Below are 13835 nucleotides of genomic sequence, written 5' to 3'. Positions count from 1 at the left end.
ATCTCTTTCCGAGGATATATTTGGTTCTGTGCTTCTTCCTTGGTTCGGATTGTTTATGGAACCAACCCTGATTGCTCCCCTCACAACTGCTGAAACACTAACTCCGAGCTGCTGGAATAATACAGAGATCAGCAAGGGGTCAGTGGACAGGCTGAGAGCAGCTCAGTCTCTAGACAGAAAATTGTTCAAGGACCCTGTTCTATAGGCTCGGGTCTGCAATGACCAGTGTCACAAGCAATTAGGGAGCCCATTTACTGTCCTCATTCCAGCTCTGTCTTTATCTAGTGGCTAGTTGTGGAATCCTTTGAACCCTTCAGGGAAATTCACAGGGATTTGAAGAATACACCATAGAGTCTGAAAGAGAAGACTTCCCCCATGGAGCCTTGCAACACCATGATCCCAGCTCCGTTCCCCATGTGTCCCAAATTCTTGTAGTTTCTCCTTTCCCTGTTTCCTCATTGGTTCTGGTATCCCTGGTGGCCAGCCCCATCTTCCCTGTAGGCCAGTGCCCTTTTCCCTTCCTTTGTGCCACCCCCGTGCCCTCAGACCACTGGCCACTGACCCCATACTTCACCTTGTGCACAGCACGTGGCCACGTCTTTTCTCCCTGATTTCTCTTTGGTGTGCTGGAACAAACCTTCACTGGAATTTACCATACAAAAGGCCCTCCTGCCTCTCTTTGCTGTGCTAGCTGTGTGTCGCCCTGATTTTTTAAGTTTTTTCTAAGCCTTCTGATGTTTACATTCTTGTAACAAACTTTCTCACACACTTTATGTAAATAACTTATTTTTTTGCCTTCTTTTATGGAGGAGGAGAAATTTGATGGACTGTTGGCTTGTCCAGAGTCATTGGAGAGGTGGCACTGTCACCCTCCAATCCACTGTCACTTTTGGAAATCTATAAATGTTGGACTCAGAAATTAAAAGTGCCATTTTTACCTTGAAAAAGCAGCGTGTCCGTGACGTGTTATTTTGTGTCCTGTAGTGACAGCTGTGGTGAGTGTGGTGTGTGGACCTGACTGCCTTGCCTGAATGCCTACCCAATCAGCTTTTCCACAGGAGATGCTTTTTGGGAAATAGGTAGCAGCATCCACCATCAAAACCCCACGCTGATACAGCTATTAGAAGAAATTTTTAATTGACCTGAAACTGGAATCTGTGATAAATGACAGTGGGAGACTGATCTGTGCTCTAGATTCCATCATTCAACAGCATGTCTATGCAAGCTGATCATACTTAAGGAAAAGAAAGTAAACTGGTTTTGAAACTAAAAGGGAGCTGGTGAATTCTTGTTGTTCTACTTGGTATGTATAGGATAAGTTTCACTAAAATGTCATTCTTTCACAGTGATTTACCATGATATACTAAGGAGCAAAGCTGAACTCCTACCAGGAAAGTAAGTATACAGATATATCACAGGATAGAAAAGTAAATCTGGGAGCCAGTGGCAACACTACAGACACACAACTAAATTGTTGAGCATAACAAATACATGAAATAAAAAAATGTGAGGCAGAACAGCAATAAAGTAGAAGATTCTGATGGGAGTCAAAATATACGTGTACTAGGAAATCCCAAATATATAAGACACTATACTATAACAGAATGTAATTACCTTTATTGTGAAGTGCTTTCCAATCTAGCAACTGCATTGTAATTCTTGCCAATAAAATTTAGATTGAATCACTGAAAATGAGACATTAGTTAATAACTAAATCAAAGTATTATAAATGGGGGAAATGCCACAGTAATATCTCATAAATTTGGTCAAATATCTTTCATCAAAGAGCTCTGTAGGATCACATTGCGGCTCTACCCAGCTCAACTTCTCAATTTCAGAGTAACAGAATTAGTCCTAGAGAGCTGCCAGTTTAGCTGCATAAATACAACCACAATTCATCATCATCCACGAGTTTTCAGCACTTTGAAAATCTGAAAATATAGGAAAAAGTAAAAAGTCCCAAAAGTAAAAAGAAAAAAACCAAACAACCCAAAACCTTATACATCTGATCATTATTTTAGATATTTTTCAGTTAGACTGGCTTTCAGGCAAGCAATGCAAAGGGAATCAAAGCACAAGTATTTGCTGTTTAGATGAGCAGTCTTCAAAGTCCTCTCACTCTGGTTTTCCCTTTGTAAACTTTCCTATGTTGCTGGAGTTTGTGATACATCACTTATCCAACAGGGGCAAGCTCCTTCTTCTGACAGCCTTTACAGCACAGAAGGTTTGACTAGAGCAGGGAGGGAATTTTTCTCCTGAGAAATCTTCAAATTGGCTTCAGTGAGGTTATTACAACTTAGCAATAATAATACAGACTTTTGGAGTTCCAGTTCTGTGTAAGCCAGGGGCAGGTATGAGCCCTGCAAAAGCATTCTCTGGCTTTGCTCCTTTCTTGTTAAAGTACTGTTTCCTCAGCACTTGATCACCACACCACAGTTTGATCATTCTCCTCCACATTCTGCCCTCAGCTGTTCACACTCTCCTATAAGGAACGTGGCTGAGTAGATTAAAAGAACACAGGACAGTGAAATGACTCATTTTAGTAATAATCTCCAAATAAAGGAGACAACAAGTTGTGGAGGCCTTTGAGCCTATTAGGGGAACTTCTAGGGAAATGCCCTGGAAGAATTTACCACAGGTTTTGAGAATGCCTTGGCTTAGGGTAAAACAAAGTACTCTGCAGCACTATGTTAATCCACCTCAGTTCCCTACAGGTCATTGCCCTTTGCTCTGCCCTTGTACCACCCCTGTGCCCACAGACCTTGGCCCCTGACCCCATATTTTATTATAGCAGGGAGCCCCAAAACTGGGAATAATGTTCAATGACTCCAGTGTTTTCAGAAGGCTGAACAATTGCTTTATTAAGCTATACTATATTACACTACACTATATACTATACTCTATACTAAACAAAATCCCGTGACCCCTTACAGTCACGACACAGCTTTGACCCAATTGGTCAATCAGTCAAAACAACCATCACCAGTAGTCAATTAACAAATCACAATCTCCATAACACATTCCACATGTGCCAAACAACAGGCACAGCAAACAGAGATAAGAATTGTTCTCTCTTCTTTCTCTGAGCTTTCTCACTGCCTTCCCCAGGAGAAATCCTGGGAAGGTTGTGCCTGCTGCTCTCTGTGAAGAGAGCTACGGCCACACATACTTAACCCAGGACGCTGCATTGTTTCCTCATCTTTTGTCACTGGAACCCTTCAGTGTGACTCTGAAATAAACCTTGCTGGAACTCTAAACAGGAGGTTCTTTCTGTCTGTTTTCACTGATCTAACTGTGAGTGTGGATTGAGTGACTGTGTGCCTGCCTGAGTGACTTTCTCAGAAGATGCTTTTGGGGAGGTAGCAGCAAACAGCATCCATTTTCCACGTTGGTACACCAAGTGAGATGGACTGGCTAAAATAAATTTTGACTTAGCTTTCAAAACCAGGAGCACATATGCTTTCAGTAATCATTCTATTCTTTTGATTCAGGTCTGCTTATCTTAGATCCCTCTTTCTTCATAATCACATAAGAAAACTGCTTCTACTGACAAGAGTTCTGTTATTTTTAATAAATATTAGTAGGTGAAAAATTAAAAAGTGGAAAAGGGGAAGAGTATGTCCTTCCTTTGTTGGAGCCCTGCAGTAACTGTATTTGCTTTCATTAATTTTGATTATATAGCAATGAGCATAGCTGCAAGATAAATTTGCAGGCAAACTAGTAAATACAGCATTGAGGTCTATAGTAAAGGCAGGACGAAATCCATCCACAGGTAAAATGGGCTCAGGTGTTCTATTCAGACAGGTGGCCTTAGCTTTCACTGAACTTCATTTTTGCAAATAAAAATCACATCACTTAAGGTGGGTCATTGCTTGGTAGATTTAATTGAAAGATGGTGCATTTTTGTTGTGAGCTGCGTGTTTGTTTAGAAGCAGCAGTGGGGGGAAAAAACCCAGGTCAGAAAATGATGCCTACACAGATATTACTATTCCACAAATTGAAAAAGAAGCAATTGCCAGTTTTTCTGATAGTGTTCATTAGTCTACTGTCCCATACATTATGAATTAAAGACCCCCTGAAGATTAAGAAGGGAGACAGAAGATCGTGTCTGTGTGTGTGCACAGAGATAACTTACACTGGAGCTGTCATGTTTAAGGCATCCGTGAGCCTTTAGTGCAGTTGATGGCATAAACACAAAGACAATTAGGCTAAACTCAAAGGCCTTCTACATTAGTGCAAAAGGTATTTAGCTGGACAAAGGCAAGCTGAGTTGTAACTCTGGATCAGGCTGGGAAGTGCCATAAATATGTTTGTCACCTCCATGGTACAGTGATTACAGAATTAATCACAGTTAATTGATAATCCTGAACAGTTTTGCAGTACTGATCGATAAGTCTATCTGACAATGTCTGGGCTTTGATGAGCAGGTGGGTTGAGTTTTGCAATGAGGAATTAATTGATTTGTCAAAAAACACTTCAGCTTACTGAGCACAGGTAGACAGACTAAATCCAATTTACCTAACACAAAGCAAAACTGCTTCAGTGATAAGCAAAAGTAAAATTTGCAAAATTAGACTTCAATAAATATTAGTTCTAAATGGAGCACTTCACTACAATTCTAAACTCCTTACTTTGCTAAAGAAAGTATTTGAAAAACCTAGTTCAGCTAAAATAAGCTCAAGCATTATTCTGAAGACAAAAAATAAAGCATAGGCTATTCAGACTATTTATGTACTCCTACTTCCTTGCTTCCTTCTCTAAAATAGAGACCAGTTCAATAACAATTACATTTCCCAAAAGCACTGCTGTCGCCAGATTAGGCCCTTTAAGAAGTTCTGATCAAAAATATCCCTAATCATTAATTTGCTTTGTTCTAGTCACTGCCACCTTTCACCAGGCTCAGAAATTCCTGCTGCCTGGAACATGCCAGCCACATTCACTGAGCTATTTATGCTTTCATTAGGAACATATCACTACAGATGTATTTTCAACCGTACTACCAGCAAAGTAGTTAAAGATAAATCAGTGGAGCTATAAAACCCAAGGGAGTTAAAATTGCTAAGCTCACAAATAGATTACATTCCCCAAAATCACAATCAAACATCACTGTGCTCCTGATTTCAAACAGTCCTGTTCCAGCTGTGCTCATTACCCACTATTCATCACTTCCTTTTTTTGAAGATTTTAGGGCCTGAAATTCTCACACTGGTATTTATAACATCCCCAAGGAATACTAAGAACAGTTCCCTAACACTTGGTCCCAAGTACTGTTAGGCCAAAATTCACATAGACAAAGCATTTCTTCTCACACATTATGCTGTTAATTCATTATTGAAGATAACACAAAATAATTTTCAAAGCTCCAGAGCTTCCAATCACTAAGTATCACTTCCAAATACCCCAGGTCATGATCAATAATTTTCTGTATTGCTTACAAAGTAAACCTGCACCACACCTACCCACAACTGAACTGCCAGAACTACTGCACAAGTTCTTTGGCTCAGGTTCATGATGGACACCCAGGGAAACTCACGATTCAAGCTAGGTGTCTAATAACCCTGTAAAAAGAACAGTAAGACTTTAACACCTAAAAATGTATTAATAAGTCAGCACAGTGGAGGAGGAAGGGCTTGCTGGTAGCTGCCTAAGCCCTCTAATAAAGTGAAAATGAAGCGAGTGTTAACAATCCAATGACATTTTTCTCCCTACACCCCAAGCCTGCTATACTTAGATGTAGCCTGAAGAAGACACTTGTTGGACAAGGGCCCACAGATGCTTTTTGCACTTGATGGCTCCTGATAGCTCTTTCTGTCTTTTAAGCAGCATTTACTGTACTGCACTCAGCTTTTGGGAGACCAATGCTATGTTTACTCCCAGCCCTTCCATCTCCACATTTGTCTCTAACCACCGGCTTACGACCTGAAGTTGGACATACCCTTGGGAACCAAGAAATATAAGTTTGAATCTCCTCCACCTGAAGGGGTTATTGATCCAGGACTCTCAATTCATGATCACCAAGTGCACTGATCTGATATTACACACAAGGTGGGTGGCCTGTCCTTTACCCCAACAGTCTTTCCCCTCCTTATGGAAATCAGTATTCCATTCAGGGCAGAGGAACAACTAACTTTGAGGCTATCAGACTAGTTAGAATACAATATGTTTAACCCAGCCATGATGCCTGTGCATTTTTACAGGCTTCAAAGTTATGTACAAACCACAGCAGGAAATATTATTTTTATCTAAACTACATTATCATAACCAATGAACTTATTTTTTATCATCTTAATGCTTTAAAACAAACAAAGCAACCAAAACTAAATTGCAGGCCTACAAAATCTTATTTTTGACTCTCAGCTGGACTTAAAATTATCTTATAGAAAATTAGGCTGATAGATACTAGCCATTAGTCCCTTTCAGCATAGAAAGTACTTTTCTCATACTGTCATGAAAAATTAACCACATTCTTTGAAAGAAGGAAGAACTTGAATAACAATCTGCTGTCAAACAGTCATGGGCATTAAGGAACAGCAGCAACTCTTTGTGCTTGAATTCTGTTCATTGCACATTTTTCCCCAGTACCTGCACGGACAGATCTTCACTGGATAATTTATTATCAGAGACTGATGACTGTATTAGCAGCCCTTCACTTCTATTTTTGGATTGTCTGATCCAGGACACTGTTAATTTTGACAAAATAGTCAGCTATACAAATAAACCTCATTTAAAGCCAGCTGAATCTCTTCCTGAGCATGGGGACACCACTAAGGCTAGTGGGAGGACATAGGAACAATGAGCAGCATGGGATTCACTCCGGAGGGAAACGAGCCAGCTTGTCAGCAAGTTCCAGCACAAAAAGGACATGGATCTGTCCAAAGGAGGCCACCAAATTAATCAGAGGGATGGAGCACCTCTGCTATTGGGATGGTTCAGCCTGGAGAAGGGAAGGCTGAGGGGTGACCCAGTTGTGGCCTCCCAGTACCAGAGAGTACTACGAGACAGTGGGGAGGGATTATTTCAAAGGCCCTGCAGTGACAGGGCAAGAAGTGATGACTTTAAACTGGCAGAGGGCAGGCTTAGGTAGGATATTAGGAAAAAAATGCTTCCCTGTGAGGGTGATGAGGCACAGGTTGCCCAGAGACGTCGCTGTCCCATCCCTGGAAGTGTTCAAGGCCAGGCTGGATGGAGCTCTGAGCAACCTGCTCTAGTGGAAGGTATCACTGCCCAAGCTAGAGGGGCTGGAAATAGATTATCTTTAAGGTTCTTTCCAACCCAAAGGAAATAGATTATCTTTAAGGTTCCTTCAAACCCAAACCATTCTGGTGGTTGACTGATATCTCAGCCAAGGACAAGCACGCTTGCCAAAAGCTGGTGGAAGCAGCTGTTGCTGGCTAATCTGCAGATCTTGGGTTTTCCTACTGCTCAAACACACTGCAAATATGCACACAGAAGGATAACTAGAACTTTAGAAAATAACTTTTTTTTTTTTTTTACTGGAGGTATAATTTAATTTCCATTTTTTTTTTTTTTTTTTTTTCTTTTGGAATTATGTTCTTTAGCTGACAAAACACAAGCTGCATTTGTTTGTGAAAACTGGCAGGATGGGAAAAGGTAAGCCTAAACCAAATATTTACTCAGAATGACAGACTTTAATCAGTTAATTCACATAGAGACACCAACGTGAGCTTGAGAACAAGCTAAAAATATTGTCAGGAAGTCATGGGTAAATCAAATAGGAAAGAAAAGTCAGTGAAGTAATTGTAAGGAGATTTACAAGTTTGGAAAAAATATTCCAGGTGCTGCTATTCTCTAAAGTACAGGAAGGTACTTTAAACATGGAGAATGACAACAGTAACACAGAAACACTGTGAAAGCATCTAAATCTCTTACTGTTTAGTTCTACTTAGAGGAATCAAATGTCTTCTTCCTCCTTTCTCTTAGTATTGGCAAAATTTAGGATGCCTTGAGGGCACTTTCATATTACAATGTTATTGAACACCCAGGAAAAGAGAGACAAGCCATTCCATTGAAACTGAGGGCACAACCAGTCCATCCCAAGGAAGGCAGACCTGGCACCTAGCACTACAATGCACACAGAAGGTCATACATCCCTCTGGGAAAAAAGCTTCAACTGAAAGCAGAGTTAATGAAATTAAAGCCTTCTGACATCTATGGAAAACATTCCCTTTAATTTTACTACCCCTTCCTCCTCACACCCCCACCAGTACCCACCCCCAAATTATCCAAAATCCAAAGGTTATGTCAGTATTTACATATCTTATATAAACAAATATGTATTATAAAAAAAGACTAAGTGCCAGCTAGAAGTGGATATGTCATTTTGTGGCAGTATCACTAAACTTCTGCTGAATGAAATCTGTGTCCTCTCTCAAGGCAGAACAGTAAATACCCCAAAAGTTACCAAGTTTGCAAAACTTCAATGTGAATGACAGAGTTATTTAGGGTTGTAAGGGAAAAACAGACTGAAGAGGAAACTCTACAGTACATTTTGCACCGACAGGAATGAAAACCTTTATAAAAACAAGTTGTAAGACCAAGCTCCCTTGATTAACTTGTGGGACCTAAAAACAAAGGATGCTTCATCCTTGGAGGTCTTGAAGACACTGAGTAGGCTGGGGAAGAGCCTTTTGCAGAAGGGATTAAACTTCTTCAAAATTATAGAAATGTATCTGTTCTGAATCAACAAAATGCAGTCTGTCAATAACTAAGACTCTACTCTTAGCTATGGACAGAGAATCTTCTGAGCACCTTCCATCACAATCCATATATTTATACTAAGGTAACAATAGCAAAACACAAAATAATGCTCTTTGGTACTGTATTTTCCCTTGGTATCAGGAAAATGATTCTGTTTTGTGATTTCCAGTCAGAGAGATGCAGGCAATGACCAGATGACAGAAGTGTAATGGGTAAATCAATTTTTCTCCTTTGCTTTTCAGAAATATTTTGCTTCTCCCCACTTCCCAGCATTTTTAGCTATCTTGAAGTTGAAAGGCAGATTTCTGTTGAACCACAGCCTAAGGAAACTCCTCGGTGTACATGAAAAGCGAGTTACTCTCCAGAGAAATGACAAGAGATTTCAGCTTTTTGTCCAGAGATCTGAAGAGATGAAACATCAAATAGATGTGAAAAGATTCAGATGCAGCAAAGAGCAAGAAACCCTTATACCCAGTCTATGAGTAATACCTTTCAAATGCACTCTTGTCTATAAAATCACTTCCTGTAAATCTGTTCATGCCTGTGCAGAGACCCTGCATTAGTCTTGTAAACCACTAAACCCTCCAAATTACTTAGATGACCCAAACTCAGAAAATTTTACTTCTGTGATGCTTAGCAGCTATAAACCAGAATTACAATTTCAAGCAAAGGGGAAGTCTAGACCAAAACGCATCTCCATCAAAACCATACCTGGAATACCTAAGGAATGTGACAGGAGAATATGCACATGCCAAATGATACGCAACAGAAGACCACAATTATCTGCTGAAACAAGATATTCTTTTGGGAAAAGAATGACTGGTACATATTGACACATCTATTTGTGTCTACAGCTCAGCACACCAAAAGGCAAAGTAGGGCAAAGGTCTGGATGGGATTTTTTCCTCCCCTGATTCTGAGGTCTTCCTCACAGTAGAAGAAGAAAGCTTATTTTCTTTAAAAACTAGTATTAAAGTAGATTTGCACCATAAAGATAATTTTTCCATGCTGCTGTTTCAGCTAAAATACTATCTGGTCTCAGCAGAAGTATTAATATTTGAATTATCCTTTTTTTTCTCCTTCTGAACTGCAAGGAAGTTACATGACACCAAACAACTGTGGCAGGGGGCAGAAGAAAGCAGTCCAGATAAACAGGAAGAGAGAAGAAAGCTTGAAGATATGAGAAAAGGAAGGATAAGTCTTTTTAGTTATTTATAAAGAAATCACACAGTTAAACATTTACAGAGAACGTTGCATCTGGAAGGATGTGCAGGTGTTTTGGTATATTCTGGAGATACCAGAAATATCCAGGCCAACATTTTGAAGTCATCACAGGCATTTTAATCAACAGTCTGTTCTGTCTTTGCACATGCACTCCCTCAGGGTTTTTCCTACCTCTACCAGAGCATGGTGCAAGCAGCTTGTACTTGGGTCAGGGAGAGGAGTGGGGAAAATGACTTTTTTAAACATATGGTAAGCTGGGCTGGCTCCATGACAAATAAATTCCATCTTTTCCACTAATGGCAAGGATGAAGAAGAAACAGAGAAGATGCTCAGGTCTGTTGGCTCAAAAAGTTATGGCCAGCTATTACCAGTCAAAGTTTATTTATTTATTTAACACTAAATTTTCTGCAATTCTGTGCCCAGTGAATAAAAGCCTTAAATACCCAGTGCTTTCAGTATAGCACCTTTCACAACAATGAAAACTCCTAGCCAGAGAGCACATTAACAGTTTCTTCTCCCCTAAAACATTGGTCTCCACTGAGGTTAACGGGCCTCACAATACCCAGCAGAACAACCCCTCATTTTCTTTCAGCAGTAGATGGTCCTTTCATTTTCTACAGTTTCTTTATGCAGCATCACCATGCAGTGGTGCTTATAGCACAATTCACTTTAAGTAGAAGCAAGAAAGTCCAGTGACTCAGGCTAGAGATGTATGTATGACTGAAGCAATTAGAGCCTGAAGCCCTAATTTTTCTTGATTTTTCTTCAAGATAACAACAGGCATACCTCAGCTAGGTCTGGAATTCTTCAAGGCTCCTTATATGCAATAAAGAACAGGCTAAACTGTCTTAAGGTAGTGGTCCCCTTCCCTGACAATTCTGGAAACGGACTGATGTCTTTAAGGATAAATAAGCAGCTGATGCTTCAGCTCCCAGGGTATAACAGTACTTTCCTATCCTTGAGAATATTACTTTGGAGACCGCAACACATCCAGACCCCATGGTCTTACAGGAATGTTGATAATTTTGAAACAAGCCTTATAAAGACCATTCAGTGTCATTAAGACCCACATGAAAGTCTGTGCTTAACTGCAGGTATGCTAGTTTGGAAATCTTTTAGAGTAGGACTACCCTGGAAAAATGTAGCTCCTTCTTACTGAAAGCTGTTAGATAAATGTATCAGTTTTACCCCTGCAGTGATTTAAACCTCTGCAGAGATAGAATTCTCATTTAAAGATTTTTGGCAGCCAATCTCTTAGGGTGTCTCAGCAGCTTCAACTTCAAATATCACAGTTGTGGGTTTGTTTATGTGTAGATGGCTATAGCTCAACTGGATAGAGCGTAAAGGAGAGTCAAGAAAACAATCAGAGACTGAGAAAGCAGAAGCTACAGAACTGGAATTAATGACCCTCAAGAAAGGAAAAAAAAAAAAATGTAGTACTTCCAAAGCATTCATAGGACAGAAACCCAGATGGGTGGATCACAGAAGGAAGAGATTTTAATTGTAGCAGAGAATATTCCCGTCCAAAGCCCTAGAGCACATTCCTCCTATCAATTAATTCAGAAACACATTCTTCTTCTTCCTCATTTTTCCACTATTCAACCACTATAAAAGTACATAGATCTTTCATTAGTTTAGCTTTTGTATTTTATTGAAACTATTTTTATTGTGGCATGGATGTGATTTCAGAGAGATAGTTACAAACTCAAACCTTTGTGTCCAGTAAGAATACTGAGAAATCAAATTTTCGTAGAGAGCAAGAAGCAATTTCAAACCAAATTTAGAGGAGTGACTTATAATGGAAGGCCTTTACAAAAGTAGTTTGGAGGTTCTCACCATTTTTCTTAATTCAAGAAAGATTAAACAAGACTGAAAAATTAAAATAATCTCTGAAGTATTTTTCAAGTATTTGAAGGATATTGACAGTGTTTCCTGCCTAGACACTTCTCTGTGGGAGCCGGAGCCACTGTTTGTAGTTCAGATTTTTTCCCATACAGCTGCTTTCTTTAACCCCCATCAAGTGCTTACCTGGAGCAATATATGCACAAACCCCACGTGTTTCTGTGACCACATGCAATCCCAGACTGAAAGCTACACGTGAGTGCAGAAGCAGCTGCCTGAGGCTTTTCCATCCCATCCAGACTGAGTACCTCCAAAAGGAAGAAGAGGTGTCACAAGCACTTACATTGGTTGTAAATTCAGCTGTGAACTACTGGCAAGCAGATGGTTTCCCAGGAAGAGGCCCTTCTCTGACACCAGTCCCAAGCCATTGCTTAATGTGATATACCCACACTTTACCCAATGCTGCAAATTGCAGCAGCAATTCAAGTATAAAATTAATCTGTTTGCTAAAATGTCAAAGGAATGGGGAGTAGAAAAAAGCAAACACCTATAAGGCTTTCTACTTGATCTCCAGAGCTCCTTGATGGTTTTTTCAAAGCAGTATTTCCAGAAACTAATTAAAAACAAGCTGCAAGTTTATGGAGAGTCATTTGTATAAAGATGCAACAAGGGGAAAATCAGAATTAAGCAAGTTCATTTTTTTCTGCTGATAAAAAGGCTGGAGGGCAGCATTCAGCCATCCTGTGCAATCCCAAAGGCACAAAAACTTCACACCAGCTAATTCCTTTGTATGATGGTCACCTCGTGAATTAAGAACTGTCTAGAGGCTTTATGTAAAAACCTGAACTCTGCTATTATAAGAAACAGTATTTCCCTTCAGTATAAATAAAAATGATTGTTCCCAAGCAGTTTCCTCATTCCCCAGGAGGTGCAAGAAAATAGTTTAGCTAAGCCAAACAACACTGTTTGTTGTATAAAAAGACAAGCTGGCAGTCTCCCTGGCCAAATACTTTATCTTTGGTTTACTAGAACAGAGAGAATAGGGCACACTTTAGAGAACTCTTGAGGACAGGACTGCATCTATGGAAAACTGATATACTGACAAAGCCCAGGCAGAGGGAATGATGTTTTGTTCCCAATTCAATAACACAGTTAATTTGTTCATTTACAGCAGCAAATGAGTGGGTGCAGAACAAACTGAAACCTGGGCTGGTGCAGAGCTGCTCCTCTGTACACAACACCTACTGGAAGGTATGGGAACATGCACTTGGATTTGGCTTTTGGGTCAATGGATAAAGCATGTGTCTGCCTCTGCGTGATACAAGAGTATTTCCTCTCCCCACAAAGCCCTTTGTCACCCTGTACAAAACAATGAAAATGCTTTTGTCATTTTTTTGGCTTCTTTGGGCAGTGAACATCATAAATACATTCTACAATTAGTCACAATCTAATTGCACCTATACATTAGGTTCCAGTTTTAGTTGCACCACCACAAACTGTAACAAAATTATTAACACTTCTGACAAAACAGATTTCTGGAGCCTTTATTTACATGAGTGCTGTAGCACCCAAAATTCTCTATGCCTACATTCTGACAGAGTACTGCATTTGGAAATCATGAGTGGGAGTTTAAAACAGGTTCAGCATGCAGCTCACACTGTTCCCATCTCTGACATCCATATGTGGTTTGGACAATCTGGAGTTTTCTTTGAAAGGCCTTCCTCTATTATGCAAGATAATGTTCTATATTCACTGCTATTAGGCTCTGCAAGTTGCAGAGCTTTAAGGTGTCACTATCACAATAAACAATGATGTTTATAAACAGTCTGATGGCTAAACAGACACATACAGGATCAAATATTTGCCACACAAGCAATCACACAAATGGATAAACATGAAGAAAATTATTATAGAACTATAAACATTCTATTATTAACCAGCAATCTGCATATCTTCCTCCAATTAATGCCTAGAAAGGAGATGCGAGTCAGTTCAAATTTAATTACTGGCATAACACTTTGTTGATTAGAAATGCAGTAACAGTCATTGCT

The sequence above is a fragment of the Pyrgilauda ruficollis genome, unplaced genomic scaffold (assembly GCF_017590135.1).
Source record: "Pyrgilauda ruficollis isolate IOZ18807 unplaced genomic scaffold, ASM1759013v1 scaffold31, whole genome shotgun sequence".
NCBI lineage: Eukaryota > Metazoa > Chordata > Aves > Passeriformes > Passeridae > Pyrgilauda > Pyrgilauda ruficollis.
The sequence above is the reverse complement of the archived record's forward strand: the minus strand, read 5'-3'. Positions refer to the sequence as shown.